The sequence below is a fragment of the Dermacentor silvarum genome, chromosome 4, assembly GCF_013339745.2.
Source record: "Dermacentor silvarum isolate Dsil-2018 chromosome 4, BIME_Dsil_1.4, whole genome shotgun sequence".
In the NCBI taxonomy this organism is placed as follows: Eukaryota; Metazoa; Arthropoda; class Arachnida; order Ixodida; family Ixodidae; genus Dermacentor; species Dermacentor silvarum.
Genome location: NC_051157.2, coordinates 128,762,304 through 128,780,706, shown reverse-complemented (window position 1 = coordinate 128,780,706; position 18,403 = coordinate 128,762,304). Strand labels below are relative to the sequence as shown.

Genomic DNA, 18,403 nt, shown 5'->3' with positions numbered 1-18,403 from the left:
AGAACATTTCATAAATAACCATTAGAACACTGATAACTACATTGAAAAAATAAACAACACTGCATACATATCACGTACAAAAACCGTAAATGAAACTAAGACAGTCAAATACAGATTAGCAATGTTTTTCACTTCGAAAATAGAGTCCATGATGATGTAGGGCTGTTGACTTTAACAGACGGCGCCCATCCTGTCGATTTCCCTCGTACTGGTCCTCTTCAAAGTGTTTCTAAGTACAGGTAAAACAACAAAAGTGATTATTGATATGAAAAGTTGCCTTGTAAATACAGAGAAACCATTACAGTGCTTAAAAATAAATTTTAGCAGAAGCAATGCTGTATTACCTCGCTTCACACGTTTTGAAGAAATGCACAGGCTACAACAGACACCATGCCAGAAAGCGCCGAAACATTTTGGTCCCATGATGCCCCTTAACTCTACTGCACCTGGGCATACCGTGCACAGGCATTTAAAGACCGTCACAGTACCCACTACGATCGGGAATGAGCACGAATGACCATCGGCTTACGATCACCACGCTACAAATATGTACAAGTCTAAAAAATCAGCTATGTAACGTAACACCCTGAGGTCCGCAAGATATCTCCTGAGAAATCAGAGAAAATCACAATGTTTCGCTTACCACGTACAAAACAGCCGCTCTCCCCAGACGAAGCACTGCGTTCTTTAGTCCCAAATAACCAGTGCCGAAAAAAAAAGAAACAAGAGACACACACGATGTGTGCTTCCCGTGAAAAAGGAAAATAGGTGGATTAAGTGACGATTCGTAGCTAATGTAAGACTATTTCGCGGCTAAGCATCTTCATCAGTCCCTAAAATAAGGGTACAGACTGCGCCCATCAAAACGAAAAAAGTCTATGCGACGCGCGCTCGCAAACCATACGCTACTCAGACAGCATCGGTGCAGTGCTTACTTAGTTCGTGAGCGAACGTAGGTACGTGAGCGAGGATCAGAGAATACTTTCTTATTTAAATGAAAAACACGGTGCGGTAGTCTAAACATTCTTCACACTTACCTCGCAAATGCAGGAGTTATCCGTTGCCTTCCAGTGATCGCGCTATACTTGGGCTTCCCATCTCTTCCGTCGCTCTGGGTCCCGGGGGAAGCGAAAACAACGCAGTCCTTTACGCGTCGATCCGGCGCACTTGGGAACACAACAGCCCGTCATGTCGACACGATGCACTTGATAGCTTGTCAGTCATGCGGCTGAACACTGTCTAGCAAGTAGAAGCGTCCGCGAAGCATCCGCGCGCACTGTGCCTCGAGCTCAGCACCGGCACCAAGCAATCGCAACGGCTCGCTGTGACACAATATGGCGTCGCAGCGAGAAAGCGGCGGCGCGGGAGCGGTCAAAGGTTGGCACCACCCTGAACGGCGGCGCTGGCATCGAGGCACCCTAAGAATAGTCAGGGTGCCTCGATGCCAGCGCCGCCGTTCAGGGTAGTGCCAACCTTTGACCGCCCCCGTGCCGCCGCTTTCTCACTGCGACGCCATATTGTGTCACAGCGAGCCGTTGCGATTGCTTGGTGCCGGTGCTGAGTTCGAGGCACAGTGCGCGCGGATGCTTCGCGGACGCTTCTACTTGCTAGACAGTGTTCAGCCGCATGACTGACAAGCTATCAAGTGCATCGTGTCGACATGACGGGCTGTTGTGTTCCCAAGTGCGCCGGATCGACGCGTAAAGGACTGCGTTGTTTTCGCTTCCCCCGGGACCCAGATCGACGGAAGATATGGGAAGCCCAAGTAAAGCGCGATCACTGGAAGGCAACGGATAACTCCTGCATTTGCGAGGTAAGTGTCAAGAATGTTTAGACTACCGCACCGTGTTTTTCATTTAAATAAGAAAGTATTCTCTGATCCTCGCTCACGTACCTATATACGTTCGCTCACGAACTAAGTAAGCACTGCACCGATGCTGTCTGAGTAGCGTATGGTTTGCGAGCTCGCGTCGCATAGGCTTTTTTCGTTTTGATGGGCGCAGTCTGTACCCTTATTTTAAGGACTGACGAAGATGCTTAGCCGCGAAATAGTCTTACATTAGCTACGAATCGTCACGTAAGCCACCTATTTTCCTTTTTCACGGGAAGCACACATCGTGTGTGTCTCTTGTTTCTTTTTTTTTTCGGTACTGGTTATTTGGGACTAAAGAACGCAGTGCTTCGTCTGGGGAGAGCGGCTGTTTTGTACGTGGTAAGCGAAACATTGTGATTTTCTCTGATTTCTCAGGAGATATCTTGCGGACCTCAGACGTTACATAGCTGATTTTTAGACTTGTACATATTTGTAGCGTGGTGATCGTAAGCCGATGGTCATTCGTGCTCATTCCCGATCGTAGTGGGTACTGTGACGGTCTTTAAATGCCTGTGCACGGTATGCCCAGGTGTAGTAGAGTTAAGGGGCATCATGGGACCAAAATGTTTCGGCGCTTTCTGGCATGGTGTCTGTTGTAGCCTGTGCATTTCTTCGAAACGTGTGAAGCGAGGTAATACAGCATTGCTTCTGCTAAAATTTATTTTTAAGCACTGTAATGGGTTCTCTGTATTTACAAGGCAACTTTTCATATCAATAATCACTTTTGTTGTTTTACTTGTACTTAGAAACACTTTGAAGAGGACCAGTACGAGGGAAATCGACAGGATGGGCGCCGTCTGTTAAAGTCAACAGCCCTACATCATCATGGACTATGTTTTCGAAGTGAAAAACATTGCTAATTTGTATTTGACTGTCTTAGTTTCATTTACGGTTATTGTACGTGATATGTATGCAGTGTTGTTTATTTTTTCAATGTAGTTATCAGTGTTCTAATGGTTATTTATGAAATGTTCTGTACTCGCCATCGATGTGTTTGGCTGATGCGACGTATTCGATAGTAGCTGATGTATGTATTCTGGCTGGATATCTTGATTAATATTGCCCGCGGTTGCGTTTTCTTGTTTGCATTCTTGTTTTCGATATATATTGTGTGTAATAAGGTTGATGTACTCACTTGACCCCCCCCCCCCCCCCATGTAATGAATAAATAAAAAAAAACTCGCTCTATCCCGAATTGTGTGTCGAGCCTACCTTGCGAATTAATTTTTTTATCTCGTCTTTCAACATAACCTTCAGGCGCCACACAGTACATATAATTTTTCATGTACATATCTCTTTCATGATTGATTGTACTAGACATAAGTAAATGTATTTTGTGCATCGTTTGGTTTCTTGTGTGTACTACGCAAGATTGACACAGACAAGTTACGTTACATTTTTCTCTACAGCACTAACTAAACCTTATTTTCACATCGCAGTTATTTTTACATCAGCTTAATCCTGTCAGCACACAGTTTTGTGGGCAAAAAAAAGCAAAGATTGCGCGTAGATATCGTCAAATAATTGCAACGAACGCGAAGAGCACGCGCAACGCAAGGGAAAATAACCGCCGTGCGCGAGTGGCTGGCTACGGTAAAGGAGGCGTGACGTGTAAACCAAAATACAACAGCGAAAAAAGAAAAACTTCCACACACAGGGGGTCGCAAACCTTATATACCAAGCATCGAAGCGCAAAAAAAAAGTGCGTATTTTAAACATACACACGGCATATTAAATGTGATTGAATTAGGCAACTTGGGGCATGTTCCCGGCGCCATACATTTACGTCTTCGACCTTCGACGAGTTAACGGCTATTGGTTATAAAGATATGCAGATGGGACACCGATAAAAAAAAATCCTCATCAAGGCAAAGCACTTGGAAGCGCGCCGCGAGTAACACTTTATGAACGCAAGCGTAGCTGAGTCTCAGCTCGTGTGACACAATATGGCGGCGCCAGCGGGGTTGTCTCCACCCTGGACGGCGGCGCTGGGCATCGAGGCACCCTAAGAATAGTTCACCAGCCGCCGTGCATGGGTAAAGGCGGGAAAATTGCGTGTGCGTGTCTCCATTAGTGTCAAATCCCGACAATATTAATTTGCCTCGCCTGCCGACAGTTCACTGGTTTACTGAAAGATCACCTTTCTGCAGAAGTCAACGGCTGGGGAAAAAAAGCTTGCCGTCTGCCTTCGATTGACGCGGTGAGCTGCGATAGGGTATTGAAGGACTGTGGCTGTGGTGACACTTTCGGTGGCGCATTGAGGACGTCTCGCCGCAACGCAAATGAGGGCCTTCTGGCCGAAAAGAAGATATTGTGGTCACGATTGAGTTGTGCCACTTTAAGTGATTTGGTAGGTCGCTTTTCGAGTTGATACCCAGTGGTATGGCGTATTGTTGTGGACCTGGATGCACCTCGTACAGTAAGAGAAAGGTCCCGGGCATCTCATTTCATGAAATTCCGAGCGATGAAGAACTTCGAGAGCAGTGGCTAAAAGTTGGAATGCGTCAAACGTGGAATGCGTCAGATACTTGCTGAGAGAGATTCTCTTTCGATTTTTCTGACTAGAACGCTCTCGTCTGACGCCATTGAATTTTTTGTTTGTTTTGCTTTGTGGTTGAGGAGGTCAGCTGGAAGCAACGACCAGACTGACGCACGAGCAGTTTTGTGCGTAATAGAAAACTTTCTGAAGACAGGCATTGCGTCAACATCGAAAAACAGCAACGTGATGGACACGGAAGATAGCACATGCTCGTCGCTACGCCGGCAACTGAGTGTAAGCACTACGCCAGAACCATCCGAAGAATTCCAAAAAGAGGCGAAAGCAACGCTGGTCAACCACATCACCCGGCGCAAGGAAACGCTTCGTTCGCCAGAATGTGCAGCACTAGCGGTGGTTGGCGGATACTTGTCGAGAGTTGTTAATGAGCGGGTGTCTTGCAAAGGATGCCTCGGTTTGTTGACAAAGCCCAAGCCCTCGGCGCCGTCAGATTCTCGGATGAGGCTTCAAGACAGAAGCCGTCTGTTGTATCCGTCAGACGAACTCGTAGTTGGGCTGAACTCTTTGCACAAGTAGGTTGAAGTAGCGCTCGCTAAGCGAAGAAATTTTAAGCAGCCGCTGAGGGAGACTGCCGTGAATGCTGCTGAAGTGCTCCGAGAGCGTGAACTATTGAATTGTTCAGTGCCTGAGCATCACGACAAGTTGTTTGAGATCATGGTGACAAAGTTCATCGCCCTCTATTCACTAATTTTGTGCTGAAGATAACGGACAAGAACGACATGAGGATGATGATGAAATAAACTTTAATTTTCGAGACATTGTTCCCGAGCGTTTGAGCTGTGGATCACTCTAGGTGGGAGGGTCCCTCATTTCAGCAATCCTCTGGTCGCGATAGCATCCCGGGATCTGGCGAAAAGACGTCGTTGTTCGTCCAGGGCCGGGGTGGAGATCTTGGCCTCCCACGTATCGGCGAGGAGGTTCACGTCTTCGGACGTTGTATGCTTGGTAACGGCGTCTTCGGGGCGCCACGGGCACTCGAGTAGCAAATGATCCAGAGTGTCTGGCACGGCGCAGATCGGGCAGTTGTAGGTGTGTAGTGTCGGGTGGATGCGATGCATCAGGATCCCATGGGTGTACGTATTGCTCTGCAGTCTTCGTAATGCGGTGCTTTCCTCTTTGGTCAGTTTTGGATGAGGTGGCGGGTACACGCTGCGTCCCAGTCGGTAGTGTTGGAGGATGGGGTTATTCGTGGGGGGTATTGTCTCCGCTTCCGCTGCGTCGCCAGGCGGTCGGGGGTCTCGCGGGGCGGAGAGAGAGGCCCGGTTGACTGATCGCGGGCCGCGGCGTGGGCCGCTTCGTTTCCCTCGAGCCCCTCGTGCCCTGGTACCCACGTGACGCAGGTGTAAGAGAGCGGAGTGCTTCTTGTCTGCAGAATTTTGACTGCTTCCACCGATATTCGGCCTCTCGTGTAATTGCGTACTGCGGATTGGGAGTCCGTGAAGACTGCGACTGCGTTTGTGCTCGTGGTGGTGGCGAGGGCGATCGCCGCTTCTTCCGCTGTCTCCGTGTTCCGCACCCTTACAGTGGCGGATGCCAGTTCTTTGCCTCTCGAGTCAACCCCACTCAGGGCGTAAGCGGTTTTTCCCTGGTATTTGGACGCACCTACGTAGCGAGAATCTGGATCGTGCTTGTGGAATCTTCGGATGGCGTCGACTCGAGCGAGCCGGCGTCCCCGATGATGCTCGGGATGCATGTTGCGCGGCAGTTTGTCGATGCTCAGGGATTCTCTTATGCATGGTGGTAGCTTGACCTTGCGGTCCGCGTCGGAGATGTAGCATTCTCCGTAGCCGAGGCGCGCAAGGACCCATCTGCCCGTCGGGGCGAGCTTCAGCCTCTCGAGTTGGTTTTTCTTCTGGGCTTCCACCAGGTCTTGCCAAGTGTTATGAGCACCCATTTTGAGAAGTCGGGTGGTATATGCCACGGGTGGTAGACCCATGGCGAGCTTCGTAGCTTTGCGTACGATGACATTGAGCTTGTCGACTTCGCAATTCTTGACAGCCAGGTACGGGGTTGCGTACGTTATTCTGCTGGTCAGTAGAGCTTCAACGACTCTCAGGGTGTCTTGCTCCTTGAGGCCACTGCGTCGATTGGCTACTCTCCTTACGAGGTGTGTGAGTTAGGAGATTGTGCGTTAGCGCCTTGGGAGTGTGGCGACTCCTGATCCGTCTCGGTGCAGGTGCAAGCCGAGTACTCGAAGCGAGGCGACCTTCGGTATTTGGATACCGTTGAGCGTGACGCATGGGTCTGGAGCTTCGCAGGTGGGAGGTCTTTCCCTCGTGCGTACCTTGAGTACGAGTAGCTCCGATTTCTCAGGTGTGCAGTGGAGGCCGCAGCTATCGAGGTAGTGCTCGATAACATCAACCGCTTCTTGAAGGCAACGTTCCTGCTCTCCGGTGCTCGTTCTCGCGTCCAGAACGTGATGTCGGCCGCGTAGAAGGCGTGACGCAGGCCTGGGATGTTTTCGAGAAGCCGGGGGAGCTTGAGGAGTGCCACGTTGAATAAGAGGGGCGACACGACGGAGCCTTGCGGCGTTCCCCTGTTCGGCAACTTGAATTCTTTACTGCGTAAGTTGGATATCCCCACCGTGGCCGTCCGGCCGGTGAGGAAGTTACGGACATAGCCGACATTGCAAAAGTTTTTTTCACAGAAGGCCCTGTCACGAAACCTCCACAAACTTTAAATCCAAATGATGGCAATAAATGTGTTTGTTGTGCAGTTATTAGAGGTGACATTGTTTTTTTTCACACTGACGTACAAAACATATTTAATAATAAGCAGATAGCAGTACAGATGAGAGCTGTGGTTTTCCTTTTGTCGTTCTTTTTTTTTTTTGTAAGAAGCAATTTGCGGTGGCCTGTGCGCTTCTGTGTCGCCGTTAAACACCCGCAGATGTTGCAAAAACGATAGAATCGGCACCTGTAAACAAATAACGTTATATATGGTTATGCTACAGCGCAAGCCGCGGTAGAGCGTCCTGTATTTCTATTCTGGGCTAGCCCCGCCAACTGCTGGTGAGTGACGGAACTAGGCGCGACAACCGGTTCCCTGCGTTCTCGGCGCCGATGGGCACGCATGAAGTATATAGGAGGCTATAGTCTAAGTCGCATAGCGCTTTGAAAATGAGGCTCGCGCGGGCACGTATTTTGTCCACGTCGCAGATCGCTTTCAAGCGCGACTGCGCCGTAAGCAGCAGCCGTTGGAGTAGAATGCCCCCCCCCCCCTCCCCCCCTCTATCGGCTCCTCACCGTGCCTGGCGCGCCACACAAGACCGCGCGCTTCCGCCCCGCCTTCCTCCTGTTGTTACTTCGGGGTGGAGGACGATAGACGGACTCTTTCAGCAGACGAAGAAGAAACGAAAAGCTTTATACAATATTTACAGATAGTGGGCAATAGCGTACATGTACATGTACATGTACACAGCTGTCAGAGCGCATCAGACCGACTGGGCGGCTGGTGGCGACTCTCTGGGTTAACAATGGGCCGGTTCTTTCTTAAATCCCCTTGGCGGTGACTCCTCGTCGACAGGACCCAGACGGGGCGGTTGCCGACGTCACCCGCATCGTATTGTGTCGTTGCGTCCCCTTGGCGACTCGTCGACAGGACCCAGAGGGACGGGTGGCGATGATGGCCGGTGCTGCTTGCAATTACCCGCGACGAATCCATTCGACGCAGATAAATCGGAGTTCCTGTCGCCTCGATGATAGGGTTGGCACGTACTATGGCCCTAGGCCGCGCGCGCGCGAGATTGAGCCTCATTCGCCGGCTGACCCTCGCAAGCTTTCACTCGCACATACAGCGTACGGCACGCGGCGACGATGTTTGGATTTTATACGGAGCATCACTGTGACGGCGCCGCCGACGGCAAAATTCGCTTGGAGTGTCCGTATAATTGCTATCGCAATCGCAATAAAAAGATCACCAGCCCTTCCCCTGTCGTGAAAATGGGGGTACACGAAGCTTGTCGTGTGTGTAAGCGGCCTTCCTGGTGATTTTCTTTGTTTCTTTCTCCATCTTTCTCTCTCTCTTTCCTTCTCTCTCTCTTTATTTTTCTCTTTCTTCCCTTCTCTCTCTTTGTCTCCCTCTCTCTTTTTCTTTTTTGTTCCTGGTATGTGCCATTGAGCTTGGACCCTTTCTGCACTATCGCCAGGATCGGCCCACTTTTCATCGTGACGCCACCGCCACCACCACCGCCGCCGACTCTTGTGAGCCTATCAAGCTTCGCTTAAAAAATTCATCGACGATTACGATATTCTCTTATGCGAAATTTGAGCACAGCTTTGTACTTGTTTTCATATTGTGATAGATTGGCTGGCGTGGACGTGTCTCGTGCGGCACGTTGCAAACGGAGCGTAGTATGGCGCGACTGCTTCGCCAATCAGTTGATCGCGAGAGGCAGCGCGTGGGTGACGCGGGGCGCAATTCACAGCAACCGCTGCAGAGAGACCTCCGCTTATGCAGCGTTTTGTTTCCACAGAGACGACGCGCGCTACTCTGGCGCAATCATGTTGCCATCTTCGCCGCAGATTCCGTCCTGAGTGTCACTAAGCTTTTCTTCTCAAGCTTTCGCGATACCCTCCTCCGCTTTCCACCTCATGGTTCCGCTGCACCCTCCTCCTCACGCTCTCTTCACTCACGCCAGTTTTTTCATCCCCCTTTGCTCTCATCTTTTGCTGTAATCGTCAAGGTCCGCTTCGTGCTTCCGCTGCACCTTCCTCCTCCGGTTTTCGCCTCGCGCGCTCGTTGCTATCGCCTTCTTTCAGCCCCCCCCCCCCCCTCCCCCCCCTGTGCTCCGCGTTCACTCTGTCGCCATTGGCTGTGCTCGTTCGCTCGCTTACGAGGGGCGCTGCCGGAACGGGTGCCTAAGCGCCGCACTCTAAAATGTTCCACGGTGTTTTCCGCGCTACCACTGCATGATTCGCTACTCTGACGGGTAGCCTTTCCGTTGCACTAAAAGAAAATGGGCACCATAAAAATTGGTTGTCAGTCTCATTAGTTCTGGTGTCATTAGTGCAGCTCGCTGTCCTGTGTACTGCGCTGTGTTGTCCTCAACGCTATCAGACGCATAGCGCGTGAAAGTGCCTCGTCGTTGTTTAGAACGCAAAGGGCATATCCTCAATATATTTCTCATCAACCTCCTTCCTACAAGCACTTAAAAAATGATGCAGTAATCCAATTTCGAGCAATAAGCTAAACGACCGTGTTTGTGTGACTATCGACACGCGGAAGAAAAACTGTCGCAGTACCTTTTATACTTCTGTACCATATTCTTTATTGTTGCGCTATTACACCGCTAAGTTATTTTCTGATGACGCTTCGTTATTTCCTTCATGAAAAAAAAGTCAAGCTGGCTTGTCAGAAATTGCAGCCTTCGTCATATCTAACAATGTTTATGTTGCCTTTCTTCTGTACCCTTTTTGCAGGCTCTTCTGATGTGACATTGGCGCTGTTGCGAGTGGCCTTTCGTGAATGCACAGCAGAAAGCAGTTTCACTCTTCGAGAACGATCTGTGTCAAGCTACAAAAATGTTACTAGCGGAACGTATCGAAAGTGGGGAGGCCGAGAAAGGGAGAGGTATCGCAGGTGATTCATGGGCTTTGGCTAAAACCCACTTCTGCAAGATCGTCGTGGCGTCCTTGGTGCCGTTTACCATGATGCACTGGTGCTTGGACGTGACACAACTCAAGATGACAGTGAAAGTACGTTTGGAACGTTTAAGCGCTTATTTGGCTATCCTCTGCATGTTTTGGCACACGTTTTAAGCGTTTGAAATATAACGCTAAAGGTTGTGCATTACCTCCGGTATCGGCCCACGGAAGAGGACGCATTACTACCAGAAAGCTCGCCTTCGTGCATAGTATTCGCCGCCAGCGTTTCCCGGTAAGCAGTGCGGTTCCATAAGCTGCAGTTGGTGGGAAACGTGATCAGCAGTCAAGGAACTTTGAATTCTATCGCGTTCCACTCTTAAAGGCGAAGCTTTAGCGTGCTTCAAGTTTTTAATAACGAGGAATAATAATAATAATTTAATTAAAGACGTTACAGGTTCGAAGCGCGCTGCATTCAATTTTTTTTTACTTTTCTGTATGTGCGATTGGTGGCGTGCTTACGCATCTATATAAAAGTGGTGAATCTTAAACGTCTCAATTGCGTTCATAGTTCCCTGAGCTCGCAATCGATAGATCTTACTGAAACAAAAATTGAGTTTTGAACAAAGCGCATGTTTAACAAAATTGAAAAAAAAAAGTTACCGCCTAAGCACACATGTTGATAAGGGATGTTACGGCTATAGATTTAATCTGTATCTCTCGTTTGTTCTTGGGTCCGGCTTTATCGTATCGAACTTTGTTCATAAACATAGAGCTGCCTACACAAATTACAAGGGGAAGCTTTGGCGCTAGTGTCTGTGGTAGGAGTAAGCGCTAGGGTTCAGCCCGTATGTATGAAAATGTTGGTAAGTAGATGAATTTGACTAATCATTGCCCTTCTGCCTTCAAAGTGGTTTGCCACTTTGCCAACGCATCATTGCCAACACAACAGAGCGTTATAAATGCCATACATTGCAATAATTATGCGATTGGACAGACCTTTATTCCCTTTTCCGCTTAAAAAATGTGTTGTTTCAACATTAAATATATGTAAAGCGTTGTAACTAGAGCCACAAGATTATGAAGCCACGAGTGGGATGATCAGACAAATCCATGCACTACCATTGTTAGGTGTGCTCCAATTCTGGGCAGTATCGTAGGCAGTCTACGTAGACCGACAGCTAAGGAGACACTATGAGTCCAATTAGTCGAACGCACTTGGAACCCTCGGGGATACGATGGAAAGGCTCCTCTGCGATGTGACGCCATCTCCCGGCGACAAGCAAAAACTAAATAAAGCACACATTATTTCTGTATTCTAACTGTTTGCGCGTGCGAACCTATGAAATAAAGGGGTGTAACATTGATTGCGATAAAAAATTAATAAACACCTATGCGAAGTAAGGATAGTAAACTTATCGGCCGTATAAAATCGTAAACATTCACACGGCAGCATAAATACATCAATCGATGACCACGGACACTCGCTGTCAAAACTCCGGACCTAGAAAGATGCGCAGCAGCAGCGAGCGATTTGCCCTTCGAGGTGCCTCTCGCTTCAACGCGAAATAAGCGACCAGAACAGAGCGCACACGAAGCTATCAGCCCTCGGCACACCGATACTGTAGTCATCGCGCATCACTTTCAAGATAGGGACCACGCTGCCGCATTCAGCTGTGCCATACACAGCCGCTGCCTGTCCCTTGTAACGCATTCAATCAGCGCGTCTAGCGATGGCGTTTCCCCAACTTGCGCCGTCATAGCATCACTAGCCTCAATTTCTAAGCGTGTGTCAATAGTTATTTTTAAGACCGAAAAAAATAGTGAGAAGTTAATCCAATTGAATATCGAATTTTTTCGGCAGCGAGGCTGTTTAAGCCAGCAATAATTTGTGGTTCGTATCAAGAAACTGCCGCGCTGTAGCCATGGCAACCAGGAAGCGGAGGAGGGCGGCGCGGCGCATGCGCACGCGCTTTCCTCCTCGCCAGCTCCCTCCATTCCCGACCCCCTCCTTTCTCCTCTTCGCAGCATGCTGAGCCAGGAGAAAACAAAAAAAGTTGTCGCAGTTTCACCTGAAAGGCGAAGCATCAATTGCGATAGCAAATTTGTAGAGAGCTATACGGAGTAAGGTTAGTAGTTTTATCAGCTGTATAAATTTGGACACGCAGCAGCCCCAGCAACGCGCAGAACCGTTGCCGACGCCGTTAGCGTTTTGCCCGCGTTCGCACAAAATGCGTGCGGCGTTGGTGACTGTTGCCGGAGCCTCGGATATAAATAGGTACTTGGTGCCGCAGCTAAGCGTCGCCTCCCTTCCCTCATCCCCCCCCCCGCGGCCTTTCGTGCGGCCGGAAGAAGGCGCGTTTGCTTACATATATGGTGATTGTAAAGGAGGAAAGAGACGCCTACTTCTGCAGCCCTTAAGAGAGCAGGGCGCAGAACGCGCGTTTGTTCTCCGCCGTGGGTTCACTCCCCGTGAAAGCGCGCGTCCCTCGCGCCCTTTCACGCGCACATACAGCGTTCGGCGGCGCGCGGCGACGATTTCATCTCTATTGACGTCATACGGAACCTCACGGCGACGGCGACGGCTACGGCGACGGCGACGCCGACGGCAGAAATCTGCTTTGGAGTGTCCATATAATTGCTATCGCAATAAAAGGCGAAAGCTTGCACAAGGCCGCGCGAATATCAAGACACAGCAAAGCTGGCCGATTGATATCGAGCGGCTGGCCTCCAGCGCGTCCGGCGTGGGCAAGCAACAGCTTTCTTGGCACTGTGCCCACCTTGGTTAGCCTGCCTGCGTTTGTGGCGTGCCAGGAACGCTGTCGCTGGTAGGCGCCGATGCGTCCAGCGCTAGTAACGTGAAATGTCGCGAAAGGGAAGGTACCTCCGAAATAAAATGATCGCTTGAGAATACCTTCCTACGTACCTAGTTAAGTTAAACTAAGTTAACACTCAGCAGCAACCAAGTTAATACCTAGCAGTAACAGCCAGTAAGAGTTGAGGACCTACAGTTTCGCTGTGCCTAAGCTTGTCACGACCGAGTGCAAACTTGCCCGTTTTTTTTTTCGAATAGTTTTATAACAAGGCATGGCCGTGATTACAACTATTATAAAACGGTTTTCACACCCAAGAATTTTTAAAGTTAGCAAGTTTCTGTCATTACAGAGTATGTTATTACACATTACTTTTTAAAAAGCACAAACGTAGCATTAGCAGCAAAGAAATAATTTATTCACATGCACAGGGCTCTTCAGAGAGTGCGAATGATCGCTGTACAGCCTGTAAAGTGTGGCTACCTAAACCAGGCAGCCGGCTCCTCTGCGCAAGTTCTCGTGTTTGATGTCTGTACTACTCCCGCAGGGGTGAGAAATTCCTGTACTTTTGCCAGAATTTTATGTTTATTTGGGCGTATATATTCAAAAAGCTATTCAAAAACTATTCGCATTCAGGAATAGTTACTATTCCATTCGAATACCGAATCGGTCAGGACAATATTTCATTCGTTATATTAAAGTTGCGAATTCTCGCACCCGCCTATTAGTTTGAGACACGCAGCAAATTTGATGTGTGAAAGAAACTGTTGGGTATGCACCTCTACTTTCCATATTCTATTCGAGTCCTGAGGGTTGCTTTGCATATGGGTTGGGCTATAAGCATGAATTGAGCTTATTTGTAAGTAAATTATTAAAGCGACAGCTTTAATGGCCTCGTTACGTAGAACGCACGGCGTCACCGGCGTTCACCGTGCGTTTATCGTGAGCGAAAATTGTCTACCAATGAAAGTGCGGTGCGCGCCGCATTTCTACCAATCACTGAGTGGCGTACGCAGTCTGCTCCGCTCGGTTCCTTGCAGCAACACGAGATGGCGCTCGCCCCCACGCATCCGCGGCAGCGGCGGCGCCGGCTGCATAGGCAAAAGAAAAAAGAACCAGATAGCTCTCCTTCGTGCATAGCATTCGCCGCAAGCGTTTCCCGGTAAAGATTAAGGTTGCATAAGCTGCAGTTGCCGGGAAGTGTTGGAAGCAGTCAGAGACAATTTATTGCTATCGCGTCTTAAGCACCTTCCAAGTTATTTTGGATATATTATTTTTTCTTCATAAAATTGTTTCAGACTGCCTTTTACGAGACTTTCTTCCCTTCAGGAGGTCAACAGGACTTGTTCTTGAGCAAGTTTTTGTGAAGTGCAGTCGGCGTCACCCTTGCCCAGAGCGCGGGAACGGCAGGTTCCGGGCTCTCCGGAGCCAACCAGAGACGTATAACGGTAGCTGCTGGGCCCAAACGTGCCCAGCACCTACCGTTCGACGTCGGACCCAGCAGCTAGCGTAAGACGTCGCTGGCTGGCTCCGGAGAGACCCGGAAGCCGCCGTTTCCGCGCTCTGGACAAGGGTGACGCTGACTGTACATAACGTCAATTTTTGCAAGAATAGAACACAAACACAAGATGAACTCGCTGTGTGCAAAAATTAAAATTGTGGGATTTTACGTACCAAAATCACCATCTGATTATGAGGCATGCCATAGTGGAGAAGTCCGGATTAATAATGACCACATGAGGCTCTTTAACGTGCACCTTAATCTAAGTACAAGGGTGTTTTCTGAATTTCGTCCCCATCTAAATGCGGCCGCCGTGGCCGGGATTCGATACCGCGACCTACAGTTTCAGCAGCTCAACACCATTATGTGTGCATGTGTACCTCTTGTATATGCTTTCATTACAGCAAGTAAAGATCGTTAGAGAATTCAAAGCTGCCATTAAGTAACTGTTTGTCGCCATCAACTAACTTTTTTCCCCACCTCTCGTCTAAAACTCTGGGTACAGGGTCGCGGAGGGTCTTCGAGGGTCTTCGAGGGAGCAGGGTCCTTGATTTGCAATAAAGAAATAAATAAATAACAGAAAATGTTAAGTAGTCAATAGAGGAGGCCCATGTTGGTGCATCAGTTCACTACTGCATTCGGAAACTAACCTTCGGGCTCATCAACTGTGAACCCCCCCCCCCCCCTACAGCCTCCATTTAGCAGGGCAATAAAAATTATTTTACCTACGCTGGCTTCTACATTTCAGAGAGCTTCGCCTCAACTTCCTTGGCATTCGGAGGGCATCACCTCAAGTGGAAAAAGCTACGAAAGGCCTCTTAATCTGACTGGTGTTCCTAAGGATGTTTTAACCGATAGCAGGCGAGCAAACGTGTCATCAGTGAATCTTTGTCCCCTAACATCGCCGAACTTAGGTAAGCGGCTTTGCACCGCATGTCATGTTGTTGATGCCAAGTGTCAATATCCCCTACAGTCATCAGCTTTACAATGGCTGAGTGAGTACCCATTGGCAAGCAAGTAGCGATTGTCAAGCAACGTCTAGTAATACGTGTACATAGAAAAAGAGAACTAGAAGTGAAACAGATATCACCGAGGTAAATAAAAACAGTATTTTTCTCACTTGCTTGGCACGACGAAACAATATGGGCTGTCAATTTTGATGTTTCTGTGTATGCGTAGAAAAATATTGGTGCATGTGGAAGGTACCGGCTATGACTGCGCTTCGACAGGTAGAATAATTTATAAGAACAATAAGATTACCACGAAAAAATTGAGTCATAAACGAAGACTTCAGAAGCCTTCATTTTGTGACAATATGTTGTTACGGGGAGAATATATACGTATACAATGTATATATTTACAAGGTAAGGCGCACAACGCTACAGCAACCGTTCAAGAGAGCGCGTGCACCCCAGAATGCCACGCCGTCGTCGTCGTCCAAGCACCGACCACAGGATCGGGCTCGTGACATTACTGCCGGCGGCAGAAGCACCGTCCCGGTGCAATTAGGGCCCAGGCCGGGAGCGGTACGGTTTAAGACGCGAGACATGGACTATGTCACTCGCGATTGCTGCAGAGACCGACTTTGGATTTAGAGGAGCGTTTTCATAGGTCACATTAGTGGCTTTGCGTACGACGCGGTAAGGGCCAGCACAACGGGAGAGGAGTTTTTCGCATAGGCCAACGCGACGTGATGGGAACCACAACAAGACGAGCGATCCTGGAGGGAAGTTCACCTCCCGGTGTCGGCGGTCATAGAGACATTTTTGATTGACCTGTGAAGCCGACAAGCGATCGCGGGCAACCTGACGGGCGATGTCAGCGCGGGCAAGAGCATCACGAGCATAGGCAGAGGATGTGTCTGCGTGAGGATGAAGTATGGTCTCCATAGGTAATGGTGAGTCGTAGCCAAACAGTAGATAAAAAGATGAGTAGCCAGCTGTGTCGTGACGAGAAGAGTTGTAGGTGAAGGTCACAAAAGGGAAGGTAATGTCCCAGTTTCGATGGTCCTCAGACACGTACACAGCAAGCACATCCGTGAGAGTACGGTTGAGGCGTTCAGTAAGGCCGTTTGTCTGTGGATGGTACGCAGTGGTGAACTTGTGATTGGGCAAGCAAGAACGAATAATGCCGTCGACTACTTTAGACAGGAAGCAGCGGCCGCGGTCCGTGATTAACTGACCAGGAGCACCGTGGCGCAGGATGACGTCGTAAAAGAAGGAAATCGGCTACATCAGTAGCACAGCTGGTGGGAAGTGCTCGTGTAACAGCGTACCGCGTTGCGTACTCAGTAGCGGCTGCAACCCATCTATTGCCAGTGGTTGACATGGAAAAAGGCCCTAAAAGATCGAGTCCCACCCGGAAAAATGGTTCATCAGGGATATCGAGGGGCTGAAGGCTGCCAGCAGGCAGTAGGGCAGAAGTCTTGCGTCGCTGGCAGAGGTCACAAGCCGCAACGTACTGTCGCACAGAACGGTAGAGACCAGGCCAAAAGAAGCGCCTACGGATGCGATCATACGTGCGTGACACGCCTAGGTGTCCGGCCGTCGGTGCATCCTGAAGCTGATGCAAAAAGTAGAGGGAAGATGCGCGGGAACAACAAGCAAGAGCTTAGCGCCATCAGGCCGGACGTTGTAGCGGTGTAAGGTGTCGTTGTGGAGCACAAACATCCGTAGAGTGGGTCAGAGTGTGGTGAGTTGATACCGTGTATATAATAGGCCGCAAAGATGAGTCGCGGCGCTGTTCGTCAGCTATGTGGACGAAGTCTGTAATGGCCAAAACAAAGGTGTCAGGTTCATCTTCCAGTGTATCAGGGGGATCGACCGGGTATCGTGACAAGCAGTCAGCGTCTTTGTGAAGCCGTCCATATTTGTAGAAAAACAGAAAATGAGTGCTCTTGCAAGCGGAGTGCCCAACGGCCAAGGCGACCAGTGGGGTCCTTGAGCGAGGAAAGCCAGCGAAGCGCATGGTGGTCTGTAATATCTGAAAAGTGCCTGCCATACAGGTACGGGCGGAATTTTGCGATGGCCCAGACGATAGCTAAGCACTGGCGTTCTGTGATCGAGTAATTTTGCTCCGACGGCGACAGAAGGCGGCTTACATAGGCGACCACGCGGTGGAGGCCGTGCTGATGTTGAGCAAGGACGGCGCCTATACCATGGATACTGGCGTCGGTACGAACGTCCATGCCGGCTGACGGGTCGAAATGTGCTAAAACAGGTAGATTCGTTAGGATGGCAACGAGCAATGAAAAGGCGTCCGCTTGGTCACGACCCCAAGTGAAAACGACGTCCTTCTTGAGTAGGCCAGTTAGAGGGCGGGCCACTTCGGCGAAGTTCTGGACAAAACGACGAACGTACGAGCACAGGCCAAGAAAACTGCGGACGTCCTTGGCCGACCGTGGAGTAGGGAACTAACTAACCGCGCGAACTTTGTCAGGGTGTGGCTGCACGCCTGCAGCATCAACAAGGTGGCCGAGTACGCAGATTTGACGGTGCCCAAAGCGGCATTTCGACAAGTTAAGCTGAAGACGAGCACGGCGAAAAACATCAGGGACGGTTGACAGGCGAGTGAGATGGTTTTCAAACGTAGTCGAAAAAAGGATAACATCGTCCAGGTAGCAAAGGCATATGGACCACTTGATGCCTCAAAGAAGAGGGTCCATCATGCGCTCGAAAGTAGCAGGGGCGTTACATACGCCAAAAGGCATCACTTTAAATTGATAGAGGCCATCAGGAGTCACGAAGGCGGTCTTCTCGCGGTCTTGATCGTCCACAGCGATTTTCCAGTACCCTGAGCGCAGGTCGATGGAAGAGAAATATCTGGCGCCGTGCAAGCAGTCCAGTGCGTCATCAATACACGGCAGAGGATACACATCCTTCTTGGTAATCTGGTTGAGGTGGCGGTAGTCTACACAGAATCTCCAGCTATTGTCCTTTTTCACAAGTACGACGGGAGAGGCCCAAGGACTGCATGAGGGTTCAATTATGCCTCTGCCCAGCATTTTCTCCACTTCCTGTTGGATGACAGCACGCTCCGGAGCTGATACACGGTAAGGCCGTCGGTGAATAGGATTCG

The 18,403-nt window shown here is 49.6% G+C and overlaps 1 protein-coding gene across 15 annotated transcripts in view; it reads left to right on the top strand.

The window, feature by feature from the left end:
* The window catches only part of LOC119448894 (beta-1,4-N-acetylgalactosaminyltransferase bre-4), a 174,617-nt gene that overhangs the window by 88,811 nt on the left and 67,403 nt on the right, over positions 1–18,403 (top strand). For 5 of the 15 annotated variants that reach the window (XM_049666075.1, XM_049666076.1, XM_049666078.1 and 2 more), the window contains one exon: positions 9,851–10,126. The exons of 9 other annotated variants lie outside the window; for them this stretch is intronic. The gene's annotated coding sequence lies outside the window, so the exon portion shown is untranslated. The remainder of the gene's footprint in view (positions 1–9,850; positions 10,127–18,403) is intronic. One more of the 15 variants, XM_049666077.1, reaches the window with a different exon arrangement.